Below are 14,222 nucleotides of genomic sequence, written 5' to 3'. Positions count from 1 at the left end.
TAGATGTCCACCATTGTTCCTGTACCCAAGAAAATAAAGGTAACTGAACTAAATGACTATCGTTCCATAGCACTAACTTCTGTCATCATCATGCTTTGAGAGGCTAGTTAAGGATCATATCACCTTCACCTTACCCAAAACCTTAGACCAACTACAATTCACATACCAAACCAATAGATCCACAGATGTAGCAATCACACTGTGCGCTGCCCTATCCCACCTGGACAGGAGGAATAGCTAGAGTTTATATACAAAAGTATATGGACACCCCTTCAAATTAGTGGATTCAGCCACACCTGCTGCTGACAGGTCTATAAAATCGAGCACACAGCCATGCAATCACCATAGACCAGCATTGGCAGTAGAATGGCCTTACTGAAGAGCTTAGTGACTTTCAATGTGGCGCCGTCATAGTATTCCAGCTTTCCAACAAGTCAGTTCGTCAAATTTCTTCCCTGCTACACATGCCCGGATCATCTGTAAGGGCTGTTATTGTGAAGTGGAAATGTTTAGGAGCAACAATGGCTCAGCCGCGAAGTGGTAGGCCACACAAGAACGGATTGATGTGTGCTAAAGCGCATAAAAATCGTCTACCTTCGGTTTCAACACTCACTACCTAGTTTCAAACTGCCTCTGGAAGCAATGCAGCACAAAAACTGTTTGTCAGGTGCTACATGAAATGGGTTTACATGGCCGAGCAGCCGCTCACAAGCCTAAGATCACCATGTGCAATGCCAAGTGTCGGCTGGAGTGGTGTAAAGCTCGCCGGCATTTGACTCTGGAGCAGTGGAAACGCGTTCTCTGGAGTGATGACTCACCCTTCCCCATCGGCAGTCCAACAGACGAATTTGGGTTTGGCGGGTGCCAGGAGAACGCTACCTGCCCGAATACATAGTGCCCACTGAAAAGTTTAGTGGAGAAGGAATAATGGTCTGGGGCTGTTTCTCATGGTTCGGGCTAGGCCCCTTAGTTCCAGTGAAGGGAAATCTTAATGCTACAGCATACAATACAATGACATTCTAGACAATTCTGTGCTTCCAACTTTGTGGCAACGGTTTTGGGAAGGCCCTTTCCTGTTTCAGCATGACAATGTCCTGTGCACAAAGTGAGGTCCATACAGAAATGGTTTGTCGAGATCGGCGGGGAAGAACTTAACTGGCCTGCACAGAGCCCTAACCTCAACCCCATCAAACACCTTTGGGATGAATTGGGACGCTGACTGTGATCCATGCCTAATCGCGCAACATCAGTGCCTGACCTCACTCATACTTAATGGAAACAAGTCCCCGCATCTAGTGGAAAGCCTTCCCAGAAGAGTGGAGGCCGTTATAGCCTCAAAGGGGGGACCAACTCCATATTAATGCCAATGGTTTTGGAATGAGATGTTCGACGAGCAGGTGTTCACATACTTTTGGTCATGTCGTGTATATTAGAATGCTGTTCATTGACTACAGCTCAGCCTTCAACACCATAGTACCCTCCAAGCTCATCATTAAGCTTGGGGCCCTGCGTCTGAACCCCACACTGTGCAACTGGGTCCTGGACTTCCGGACAGGTCGTCCCCAGGTGGTGAAGATAGGCAACAACACCTCCACTAAGCTGCTCCTTAACACAGGGGCCCCACAAGGGTGCGTGCCTAGCCCCCTCCTGTACTCCATGTTTACCCATAACTGCGTGGCCACACACGCCTCCAACTTAATCATCGAGTTTGCAGCGCAACAGCACCTCTTCAACCTCAGGAGGCTGAAGAAATTTGGCTTGGCCCCTAAGACACTCACAAACTTTTACAGATGCACCATTGAGAACATCCTGTCCGGCTGTATCACCGCCTGGTACGACAACTGCACAGTCTACAACCACAGGACTCTCCAGAGTGTGGTGCGGTCAGCCCAACGCATCACCAGGAGCACACTGCCCGCCCTTCAAGACATCTACAGCACCCGGTGTCACAGGAAGGCCAAGAAGATCATCAAGGACCTCTGACACCCAAGCCACAGTCTGTTCACCCCGCTATCATCCAGAAGGCGAGGCCACTTCAGGTGCATCAAAGCTGGGACCAAGAAACTGAAAAACAGCTTCTATTTCAAGGCCATCAGACTGTTAAATAGCCTTCACTAGACAGCCTCCACCCAGTACCCTACCCTGCCCTGAACTTAGTCACTGTCACTAGCAGGCTACCACCCGGTTACTCATCCCTGCTGCCCTACGTACATAAACATGGAACACTGGTCACTTTAATAATGTTTGTATAACGTTTTTTACCATTTCATATGTATACACTGTATTCTAGTCAAGGCCATCTTATTAAACTTTTACTGTACATATACTATTCTATCCATGTATTCTTCAGATATACTACATATTCTATCCACATAATGTCCATAATGTCTATCACATACAGTATATATTTACAATATGCATATTATATACACTATATACACACATTATATCCGACATTGCTCGTCGTAATATTTATATTTCTTAATTCCATTATTTTACTTTTAGATTTGTGTGTATTGTTAGATATTACTGCACGTTTGGAGCTAGGAACACAAGCATTTCGATACACCCGCAATAACATCTGCTAAATATGCGACAAAGAAAAGTTGATTTGATTTGAATTTCAAGCAGAAATTCAACCACGAAAGCCAGGGAGGTTTTCCAAGGGTTCGCAAACAAGGGCACCTATTGGTATGTGGGTAAAAATACAAATATAGACATTGAATATCCCTTCGAGCATCGTGAAGTTATTAATTACACTATGGATGTTGCACAAATACACCCAGTCATTACAAAGATACAGTTGCCCTTCCTAACTCAGTTGCCGAAGATGGATTTCACCTTGAGGCCAATGATAACTTTTAAAACGGTTACAGTTTAATGGAGAAAACTTGAGAATAGATCAACAACGGTGCAGTTACTCCACAATACTATCCTAATTGACAGAGTGAAAAGAAGAATTTTCAAATGTGGTGGTGGTTGCATCATGTTATGGGTATGCTTGTCATCGGCAAGGACTAGGGAGTTTTTTAGGATAAAAAGAAATGGTATAGAGTTAAGCACAGGAAAAATCCCAGAGGAAAACCTGGTTCAGTCTGCTTTCCAACAGACATTGGGAGACAATTTCACCTTTCAACAGGACAATAACCTAAAACACAAGGCCAAATATACACTGGAGTTGCTTACCAAGATGACTTTAAGTGTTCCTGAGTGGCCTAGTTACAGTTTTGACTTAGATTGGCTTGAAAATCTATGTTTTCTAGCAATGATCAACAACCAACTTGACAGCGCTTTAAGATTTTTTTTAAGAATAATGTGCAAATATCTTACAATCCAGGTGTGCAGACTCACAGCAGACTCCAGCATTGCTGCCAAAGGTTACTCTAATTAAGTGATAATGCCCGAGAAGCCGGTGTTTGGAGGATATATTGGTATGGGTGTTGTTAGGCCCGGACGAGTTACCAACATATTCAAATAATGATTGACATATTTTCATTAAAAAAGTTATTTTGAGTAATTAATTCATACTATATTGTTCATTCATTTTGTTCTGTATCTATGGATGTGACCCAGTCGTTTGTTCTAAATGTTCCATTGCCATACTGGCAGGCAACGTTCTTATCTCTTGCTAGCTAGCCAACTACGGCTAACTTACAGTCAGCCAGAATAACAGCAAAGTTGCTGCATTTCCATTTGCTTAAACTGTTTTCTAGTGAGATTTATTTGGATACATCCATAACATGAGCCAATGAGGAGCGATTTCGCCTGGCATAGAAAATGTCCTCCCTCGTCAGGACACTTGTTCTAGCCAACAACACAGCTACAGTAGCACAATCACTTCAAACTGGAGCTGGAAAGACTGCAAATTAGCTGCGTTTCGTTTTACGTTGATTTCATGTTTTTTTGTTGTTGTATATATCCATAAAATGATGCCAGCTGATTCATGATTTCGACTGGCTGAGAAACGCTGTCAGTCTCGACTCTCGACACGTTCATTACTATGGGACAGCAGGAGATCGAATTTGATCATTTAAATAATGTTGCAAATGTCGGGGGAGACAGACAACAAGGTTTAAACAAATCTCCGCTGTTGAAAAGGTAATGTTAGTCTAAAATATATGTCTAAATGCTTTTTATAGTGGAGATCAAGATTATCACTTGCCAGGCTGGGCTGATGAGACAGTGGATTGCACAGTCAGATGGAACAGAGTAAATAGGCATTTTAACGTCATAGACTTAGGTTTTAACCAATCAGCATCCAAGATTAGACCCACCCATTGTATAATTAGGTGATAAGGCCCAAGAAACCGGTGTTTGGAGGATATATTGGCACGGTTGTTGTTAGGCCCAAGACGAAGTCAAATAATTTTTCTGTATTCATTTTTAATAAATTAGCAAAAGTTCTAAAAACAGGTTTTCACTTCATAATTATGGGTATTGTGTGTAGGTGGGTGAGAAAAAAAATCGATTTAATCCATTTTTAATTCCGGCTGTAACACAACAAAATGTGGGATAAATCAAGGGGTGTGAATACTTTCTAAAGGCACTGTATATCTCGTCATTACAGTGTTCACAGGCATATATCTAATCCAGAGATGAATGCACATGCTGAACACATGCACTCACACGCAAATAACTACTCACACACGTGACGGCACTGATCTATCCAAACCGTGAGTTAAACAACAAGGTCATTCTATACACAGACACGCATACAGATAGGGAGTCATCCTGACAAACCGCTGTCTGTTGAGTAACCCTGTTTGTCTCAGAGTTACCTTCCTCTGAGCATCAATCTGTCAGCATGGATTAGAGGTTCAGACTGGGGAGTAACAGCCAAATATTTACGCAGGTGAGCAGTGAGAACGTCAGTGTGTGACAACAACAAGGTAGACTCATCCAAGAGGAGAAAAGTCTTTATAAAGGCGCCTGCATACTAGGTTTGGTATACTCCCGGCAGAACTCGGCTAGGCGAAGTGAACATCTGTGCCTCGTATACTCCCTTAAAAACAGCAATAGTAATGCTTGTCTCTCTTTAGATGGCGTAAAAATATAGCCAGTATACTTCCTCAAAATAGTCTGAATTAATTTAAAGTTAATCAAGAAATCTGTCATTCCTTTTGATGTTTTTGCCAACGTGGTCGTAGTTGCGCAATTTGACATCTAACTAAGATGTTTGGTGCGGTATTTCTCAAGTGGAAAAATCTGCATGATAACTAGTTATCTCTCGTTGAACGACAACAAACACTTCATTGAAGAATCCTGTTAATAATTCCCACTCCTATTAATAGCAGTACTGTTGACCAATCACCAACTAACTCTTCCTGTCCCTCTGGATAGTACCCCCCACCCCCTTGTGCCTAAACCTTCTTTGGGAGCATTGTTCCCATGTCCTCCGCCTGGATAGTCAAACAGCGGATATCCATGTGTAGCTTGGCCTAAACGTTTAACACAGACAAACATTTAAACCAAGCATTGTCTGCTCACATGGTCAACAGTAAAGGTCCAGTCCTCTTCTTATTCAGGGTGGATCATATTTGGCAAGAGAAATATGTGTGTAGATTTGTCAATAGCAGGTGTCAATCCTATTTCAATTCAGCCTGTTCTGGTAAACACATACTGAAAGGAAAGGGGAATAATCTATCTGTGTTCATCAATTGATTTGGCCATGTTTGATGAGCCAGTAAAGTAGAGTGACTAACAGAACCTCCGGATGTATACTTGTGCTTTGCTGGGGCTGGGTGGGAGAGTTGCCATGGAAACAGCTGTGCTTCCTCCTCTCAGCTCAATTGCAGGCTAAGTGGAGTCAGCCGGTCTATTATCGGAAACTATTTATTGATTGATTTGCATCAACTGAGTTGTCAGAGTGACTCAAAGGCAGTGCCCTTGACAGTTCTAACCCCATTTCCCTCCCGGCTACCCTTCACATGTCTCACTCATTTCCACTGCTCTCTGCTCTAGCCTTATGTCAGTCCACTCCACACAGGGAGCAACCAAAGCTTTTCAGTCCAGCACTGAGAGTGGCCAAATGCACAATGGATGTCATGAAGTTCTAGGAGGAGAAACTCAGCATTGTAACTGACCGCCCGGTCTAGAGGCGATCCATTCAGAGCAATGTGTTATAATTAGGGTTATGTAAAAGTTGTGTATTTTTGTATAGCAATGACATCAGCAGGCCGCACAGTATTTTTAAAGAAAGGATGGTTAGATGACAGTTCTTGAGTATCCCAGTAAAGCTGTGTTTCCTCTTCAAATATCTTCTTTACCCCAAAACCAGTCTACAGGAGAGGACTACATGCTAGAGTAGCCTATCCCAATAAAACAATTCAGAGAAGTGAATGAATGGATAACTCCATCTATGCTCTATTTTTATTTTATTTCCGTTTCCTGGGATTCTTGATTGCCCTTGTTGAGAATTGAACTTCTCTTGTTGAATGTCCTTCCTGTTCTAAAGGCTTCTCTGCTTCTGTGTGTGCGTGTGCCTGTCTGTGTGTCTAGCTCTGAAATATCATGTCTGTCAGTCCTCACCAGGGTTTTGGAGAAAGCCTGAGGGGACCTCTCTCTCCCCAGATAGACGTCACCATGTGGGGCAGAGCTCTGGCCGTGCGTCTGTGTCGACCCTGGAGGGAGAAACACTGATAACATTTCACATGGCATTTCCCTTTACTAGGGCTGTACCACGGGTCTGCAGAAATACTAGGGGACATTGGTTGTGCCAGAGACATTTCACTTAACTATCAGTTTGTTTGATATGCCTTGCTTTTGGATTGTTTAATTATGTAGAACCATCTGGCTGCTTTGAGTTGGCCCAGGAATTTCTCATGACCATGTAACTTGACCAGGAAAAACCTAGGAAAAACTCTGTTCAGGAAAAACTCTGGTCTCTAATTCTAACTATAAGTCACATTGTAACTACACTGGCATAGACTTGCCCACGGCTCATGTTCTGTTATTTAGTGTAGGGAAGGTGAGTGTTGACATGATTTTTATGGCTTGATGAAAACCACAGGGATGTGTTAGCGACTTGTGGCATTGTAGATAATATGTCTGAAGCTCCAAGGGGAGGGAGGGAGTGACTGAGGGAGAGGGAGAGGGAGGGGGAGAAAGAGAGAAATAGAAATTGATGGAGACTGGGCCATTTATCATCTAATGTAACAATATCACCACATTATTTCATGTACCCAAACCTTGTACACACAGTGAAAAGAGATTTGTTGCCTTGCAGTCATATTTGTAAACATCATCATTGCAGCTAAAATTGACAGATATATCATCTTGTTAGCTGTTGCAAAATCTGCAGAGTGAATGTACTATGGACATATCTAGAGCATGAAACAGACTCTGTCATCATAACTATTATACATCGAAACATGAACTGTTACCATGGCATTTGAGTCACACTGACATCCAACATCAATACACTGGAGGACAGCTAGAGTGGATTTACTGAACACTGAATGGTACATTATGCTTGTTTTCAAAAGTTGTCTGAAGTTATTGTGGAGTTACTCTGGACATTGACTGTGAGCAGAGCAGAGCCCAACATACCTCAAGGGGAGGTGCAGTGTGTGTGTGGGTTGTCCCACACCTTGAAAGCCCCGGTGAGTCATGATAGAGAGATCTCTGGTCCCCCGCCTCCGGAGTTCCCTCCACATGTGTTGTGAAGCACACCTCAACGCGAAGCCTTGTATTTAAACCCTTCTTTCACTAGGAACTTCAGTGAAAAATGCACCACTAGTCTGTTTTTAGCCACACTCACAGCTAGCTGTGTTTCTCTGGAATGCCCCCTTCCCCGAGCGTACTGCCCATCTAGCTGCTCTGCTCCGTCCTAGCCAGGGAAAGTAGTAATCCTGTTGTTTCTCTCTATTGATCCCTCAGGCAGATGGAGGCTATTGGACGTGTGTTGAAGGAATTAGCATTAGCTGTAAACACTGATACGTGCCACTGATAATTATGTTTGCTGTGTAATTGTCTGGCCAGATATCAAGCTAAATTGTATTAGTTTCTACTAGACAAACAATAATTGCCAAAGCCCAAATAGCTTTGAGCTGTGTGTGCTTATAAAAATATTGTGGTATCCAATTGGTAGTTACAGTCTTTTCTCAACGCTGCAACTCCCATATGGACTCGGGAGAGGCAAAGGTCGAGTGTCGTGCATCCTCCGAAACATAACCCAACCAAGTTGCACTGCTTCTTGACACAATGCCCACTTAACCTGGACTAATGTGTCAGAGGAAACACTGTACACCTGGCAGCCGTGTCAGTTTGCACTGCGCCCGGTCGGCCACAAGAGTTGCTAGTGCGCGATGGAACAAGGACATCCCTGCCGGCCAAACCCTCCCCTAACCTGGACAACGATAGGCCAATTGTACACCGCCCCATGGGTCTCCCGGTCGCAGCCAGCTGCGACAGAGCCTGGACTCGAACCCAGAATCTCTAGTGGCACAGCTAGCACTGCGATGCAGTGGCTTAGACCACTGTGCCGCTCAGGAGGCCTAGGAGGGTGACCAGAGGTTAGCTTGACAGAATATGATTAAAACAGAACATGTTTCATGATGACAAGAAATGGTGGAATGCCACTTCCACGTTAATGAATTAACGCATTGGTCTATCCACGCCCAACCACATGGAAAAAGTCTACTATGGTCTAAATCAGGGAACAGCAACTAGATTCAGTTGAAGGCTGATTTTTTCTTGAGCGGATGGTCAGGGGGCCGGAACATAATTACAAATCATTTGTAGACTGTAAATTGAGTTTGACTAAAACATAATAATTTCAAACCTTGCTTACATTTGTATATGATCACATACAGTATATCTCTTACGTGTGGAAATACATTGGAAACGATCTCAAAAATGTTAATCAGTTGTTGCTGATTTGCTGGTGTTCTTATAGTCAAATTCGGGAACCCTGTTCTAAATACTGTACTAGATGCAAAATGTAGAGTATTGGTCCCATGTTTCATGAGCTGAAATAAAAGATAACAAAAATGTTCCGTATGCACAAAAAGCTTATTTCTATCAAATAATGTGCACAACTGTGTTTACTTCCCTGTTAGTGAGCATTTCCCTCTCTGCCAAGATAATCCATTCACCTGACAGGTGTGCCATATCAAGAAGCTGATTAAACAGCATGATCATTACACAGGTGCACCTTGTGCTGGAGACAATAAAAGGCCACTCAAATGTGCAGTTTTCTCACATAACACAATACCACCGATGTCTCAAGTTTTGAGGGCGCGTACAATTGGCATGGTGACTGCAGGAATGTCCACCAATTGAATGTTAATTTCTGTACGTCGTTTTAGATAATTTGGCAGTACGTCTAACCAGCCTCACAACTGCAGACCGCGTGTTTGGCGTTGTGTGGGTGAGCGTTTTGCTGATATTAACATTGTGAACAGAGTGCCCCATGGTGGCGGGTGGGTTATGGAATGGGCAGGCACACGCTTTGGACAACAAACACAATTGCATTTTATCGATTGGCAATTTGAATGCACAGATATACTGTGACAACATTCTGAGGCCCATTGTCGTGTCATTCATCCTCCTCCATCACCTCAAGTTTCAGCATGATAATGCACGGCCCCATGTCGCATTCATCTGTACACAATTCCTCGAAGCTGAACATGTCTTGTTCTTCCATGGCCTGCAAACTCACCAGACATGACACCCATTGAGCATGTTTAGGATGCTCTGGGTCGACGTGTACGACAGCGTGTTCCAGTTCCCGCCAATATCCAGCAACTTCGCACAGCCAATGAAGAGGAGTGGGACAACCTTCCACAATCAACAGCCCGATCAACTCTATGCGAAGGAGATATGTCACGCTGCATGAGGCAAATGGTGGCCACACCAGATACTGACTGATTTTCTGATCCACTCCCCTACCTTCTTTTTTTAGGGTATCTGTGACCAACAGATACATATCTGTATTCCCAGTCATTCTTCAAAGTAGCCACCCTTTTCCTTGACGACAGCTTTGCACACTCTTGGTATACTCTCAACCAGCTTCAGCTGGAATACTTTTCCAACGGTCTTGAATGAGTTCCCACATATGCTGAGCACTTGTTGGCTGCTTTTCAATCACTCTGCGGTCCAACTCATCCCAAACCATTTCAATTGGGTTGAGGTCAGGTGATTGTGGAGGCCAGGTCATCTGATGCAGCACTCCATCACTCTCTTTCTTGGTCAAATAGCCCTTACACAGCCTGGCGGTGTGTTGGATCATTGTCCTGTAGAAAAGCAAATGATAGTCCCACTAAACGCAAACCAGATGGGATGGCGTATCGCTGCGTTAGCCATATTCGTTAAGTGTGCCTTGAAATCTAAATAAATCACAGTGTCACCTTTAAATCACCCCCACACCATCACCCCTCCTCCATGCTTCATGGTGGGAACCACACATACAGAGATTATCCGTTCACTTACTCTGCGTCTCACAAACACACGGCGGTTGGAACCAAAAATCTCACATTTGGACTCATCAGACCAAAGGACAAATTTCCACCAGTCTGATGTCCATTGCTCGTGTTTCTTGGCCCAAGCAAGTCTCTTCTTCTTATTGATGTCCTTTAATAGTGGTTTCTTTACAGCTATTCGATCATGAAGGCTTGATTCACGCAGTCTCCTCTGAACAGTTGATGTTGAGATGTGTCTGTTACTTGAACTCTGTGATTTATTTGGGCTGCATTTTCTGAGGCTGGTAAATGTAATGAACTTATCCTCTGCAGCAGAGGTAACTCTGGGTCTTCCTTTCCTCTGGCGGTCCTCATGAGAGACAGTTTCATCATAGCGCTTGATGGTTTTTGCGACTGCACTTGAATTCTTTTTTAAAGTTCTTGAAATTTTCCGCATTGACTGACCTTCATGTCTTAAAGTAATGATGGACTGTCGTTTCTCTTTGCTTATTTGAGCTGTTCTTGCCATAATATGGACTTGGTCTTTTATCAAATAGGGCTATCTTCTGCATACCACCCCTACCTTGTCACATCACAAGTGATTAGCTCAAACGCATCAAACAAATGAACTTTTAAGAAGGCACACTTGTTAATTGAAATGCATTCCAGGTGACTACCTCATGAATCTGGTTGAGAGAATGCCAATAGTGTGCAAAGCTGTCATCAAGGCAAAGGATGGCTGCTTTGAAGAATCTCAAATATAAAATATATTTGATTCGTTAACCCTCCTGTTGTGGTCCGGTTGAATTGGACCGATTTACAAGTTTTCTCTCTGAAAAATGTAGTTAATTTAATCTGATTGTCATAAGGTTCCATGACTTTGTCCACACAGGGCATCTGGACACACAAAATACATTTTGATGATTTTCATTAAATGTTGGGTGTTTTAGTTATCTTTTGTACACCTGTGGTGTTCCCGGTCAAAAATGACCGCTCATTAGAAATGAATGGGTGAGACAACAATTAGTGTTTAAAATTGAGTTCAGGCACATGCCCACTTATCAGATGGACACACTTCCTATTCCAGACCCCCACATGCATGTGTGTTTGAGCACACACACACACACACGCACACACACACACACACACACACACACACACACACACACACACACACACACACACACACACACACACACCTCACTCCCCTTATTTGCTTCCACGGCAACCCACACAGGAACCTTTCGCCAATAGAATCTTTCCCCTATGGGAACCACACCTGTTGGCATTCTCACAAACATTCACAACATTGTTTCAATAATATGTAGAACTTTTCTCGCAGCTCTGGTATTTAAAGCTTTTTTGAGGCCTTGCTCACTATTCATTCTGTGGCAGCACAATGACCAAACGAAATACTGTATGTGAGGCTCTTGATCATCTCTTTGATCCTGACACTGGTGAGGAGGAGAGAGGCCAGGAAACTGACAGTGAAGATGCATTAGAGGAGGAAGTGTCTGAAGTTGAAGACAACACAGATTATGATCCAGACCAAGAGACAATCGATGTGGAACAATCAAGTGATGAGGAAGAGGGACCTGCTGAGGTTGTTGTTACATTCCAGTCAAAGAATGGGAATTTGTCCTGGTCTTCATCCCCACCTGAGAGGAGAGGTCAGCTGTCGGCTGAAAATGTTATCAGGATGACACCAGGGCCAACGAGATATGCCATATCCCGGGTTGATGACATAAAATCCTGCTTCGAACTGTTCCTGACAGAGTCAATCGAAACTATAGTGATAAACATGACCAATTTGGAGGGGAGTCGCGTTTACAAAGACAACTGGAAGGAGGTAGACCGGACTGAAGTCCAAGCAAATGTGGGTCTATTGATTTTGGCTGGTGGGATGCAGAGTCTGGTCGGGCAATTTTTCGTGCCACTATGTCACTCCAGACATTTCACGTGTTGTCACGAGTGATTCGCTTTGACAACCGTGATACAAGACCAGGCCGCCGTCAACAAGACAAGCTGGCAGCGATCAAAGAGGTTCGGCACAAGTGGGTGGAACGCCTGCCACTCATGTATAACCCAAGTCCAAACATCACAGTGGATGAGCGTCTGGTCGCTTTTAGGGGACGCTGCCCATTCGAACAGTACATGCCAAGCAAACCGTCTAAATATGGAATAAAGATATGGGCAGCATGTGATGCCAGGACAAGTTATGCCTGGAACATGCAGGTTTACACCGGAAACTGCTGACGGTGTTCCCGAAAGGAACCAGGGGAAGCGGGTGGTCCTGGAAATGACTGCAGGTCTCCAGGGGCACAACATAACATGTGACAATTTCTTCACCTCATATGCTCTTGGTCAGGAGCTGCTCTAAAAGAAATGACCACGGTGGGGACGGTCAGAAGGAACAAGCCTGAGTTTCCTCCTGCTTTACTCACTACCAAGGACAGAGATCATTTTCCCTTTAAATTTGTCTTCACCGATACACACACTCTTGTGTCCTACTTCCAGAAGAAAAAGAAGAATGTGCTCCTGATGACAACTCTGCACAGGGATGCCGCTGTGAGTACCAGGGAGGACAGGAAGCCCAACGCTGTCCTGGATTACAACAGGAACGAAGAGGGAGTACCAGGGAGGACAGGAAGTCCAACGCTGTCCTGCATTACAACAGGAACAAAGGGGGAGTTGACAACCTTGATAAGGTATATTACTTTTTATCTTTCAAGTCTCATGTACTTTTTTTCTATTACCAGATTGTTTTATCTGCACCATAAAAATAAGACGTTGTTATTTGGTGAAATGCTCATTGAATTTGTGAACAATATGGAGTCAATTCTATTCATTTTAACATGTAAATATACGCTTTGATGCAATTTTTCACATTACTATGCAAGACATGAAGTATCACTTGTATATACTCATTATTTAATTTACTGATTGTTGCACTTTTGCAGGTTACTGGCACATACTCTTGTAAGAGGATGATGGCACGTTGGCCCATGGTGGTGTTCTTCAACATCCTAGATGTGTCGACCTACAACACGTTTGTGGTGTGGATGGAGGTGAATCCAGGCTGGAAACACTCTACTCAACAAATTGGATGCAGTCTATCACAGTGCCATCCGTTTTGTCACCAAAGCCCCATATACTTCCACCACTGCGACCTGTAAGCTCTCGTTGGCTGGCCCTCGCTTCATACTCGTCGCCAAACCCACTGGCTCCAGGTCATCTACAAGTCTCTGCTAGGTAAAGCCCCGCCTTACCTCAGCTCACTGGTCACCATAGCAGCACCCACCCGTAGTACGCACTCCAGCAGGTATATCTCACTGGTCATCCCCAAAGCCAATTCTTCCTTTGGCCGCCACAAACTGCATAAACCACTAAAGCTGGAGACTCTTACCTCCCTCACTAGCTATAAGCAACAGCTGTCAGAGCAGCTCACAGATCACTGCACCTGTACATAGCCCATCTGTAAATAGCCCATCCAATCTACCTCATCCCCATACTGTATTTATTTATCTTGCTCCTTTGCACCCCAGTATCTCCAGTATCTTCTTGCACATTCATCTTCTGCACATTCTACCATTCCAGTGTTTAATTGCTATATTGTAATTACTTCGCCACCATGGCCTATTTATTGCCTTACCTCCCTTATCCTACCTCATTTGCACATGCTGTATATAGACTTTTCTACTGTATTATTGATTGTATGTTTGTTTATTCCATGTGTAACTCTGTGTTGTTGTATGTGTCAAACTGCTTTGCTTTATCTTGGCCAGGTCGCAGTTGCAAATGAGAACTTGTTCTCATCTAGCC

General features: G+C 43.8%; 1 pseudogene; it reads right to left on the bottom strand.

The window, feature by feature from the left end:
* Positions 1–13,425, bottom strand: part of LOC129852869 (UDP-glucuronosyltransferase 2B1-like) — a 67,989-nt pseudogene extending 54,564 nt beyond the window's left edge.
* Between the last annotated feature and the right edge of the window lie 797 nt (positions 13,426–14,222).

This window comes from Salvelinus fontinalis, chromosome 4, assembly GCF_029448725.1.
Source record: "Salvelinus fontinalis isolate EN_2023a chromosome 4, ASM2944872v1, whole genome shotgun sequence".
NCBI lineage: Eukaryota > Metazoa > Chordata > Actinopteri > Salmoniformes > Salmonidae > Salvelinus > Salvelinus fontinalis.
This window is presented reverse-complemented; position numbering and strand designations above follow the sequence as displayed.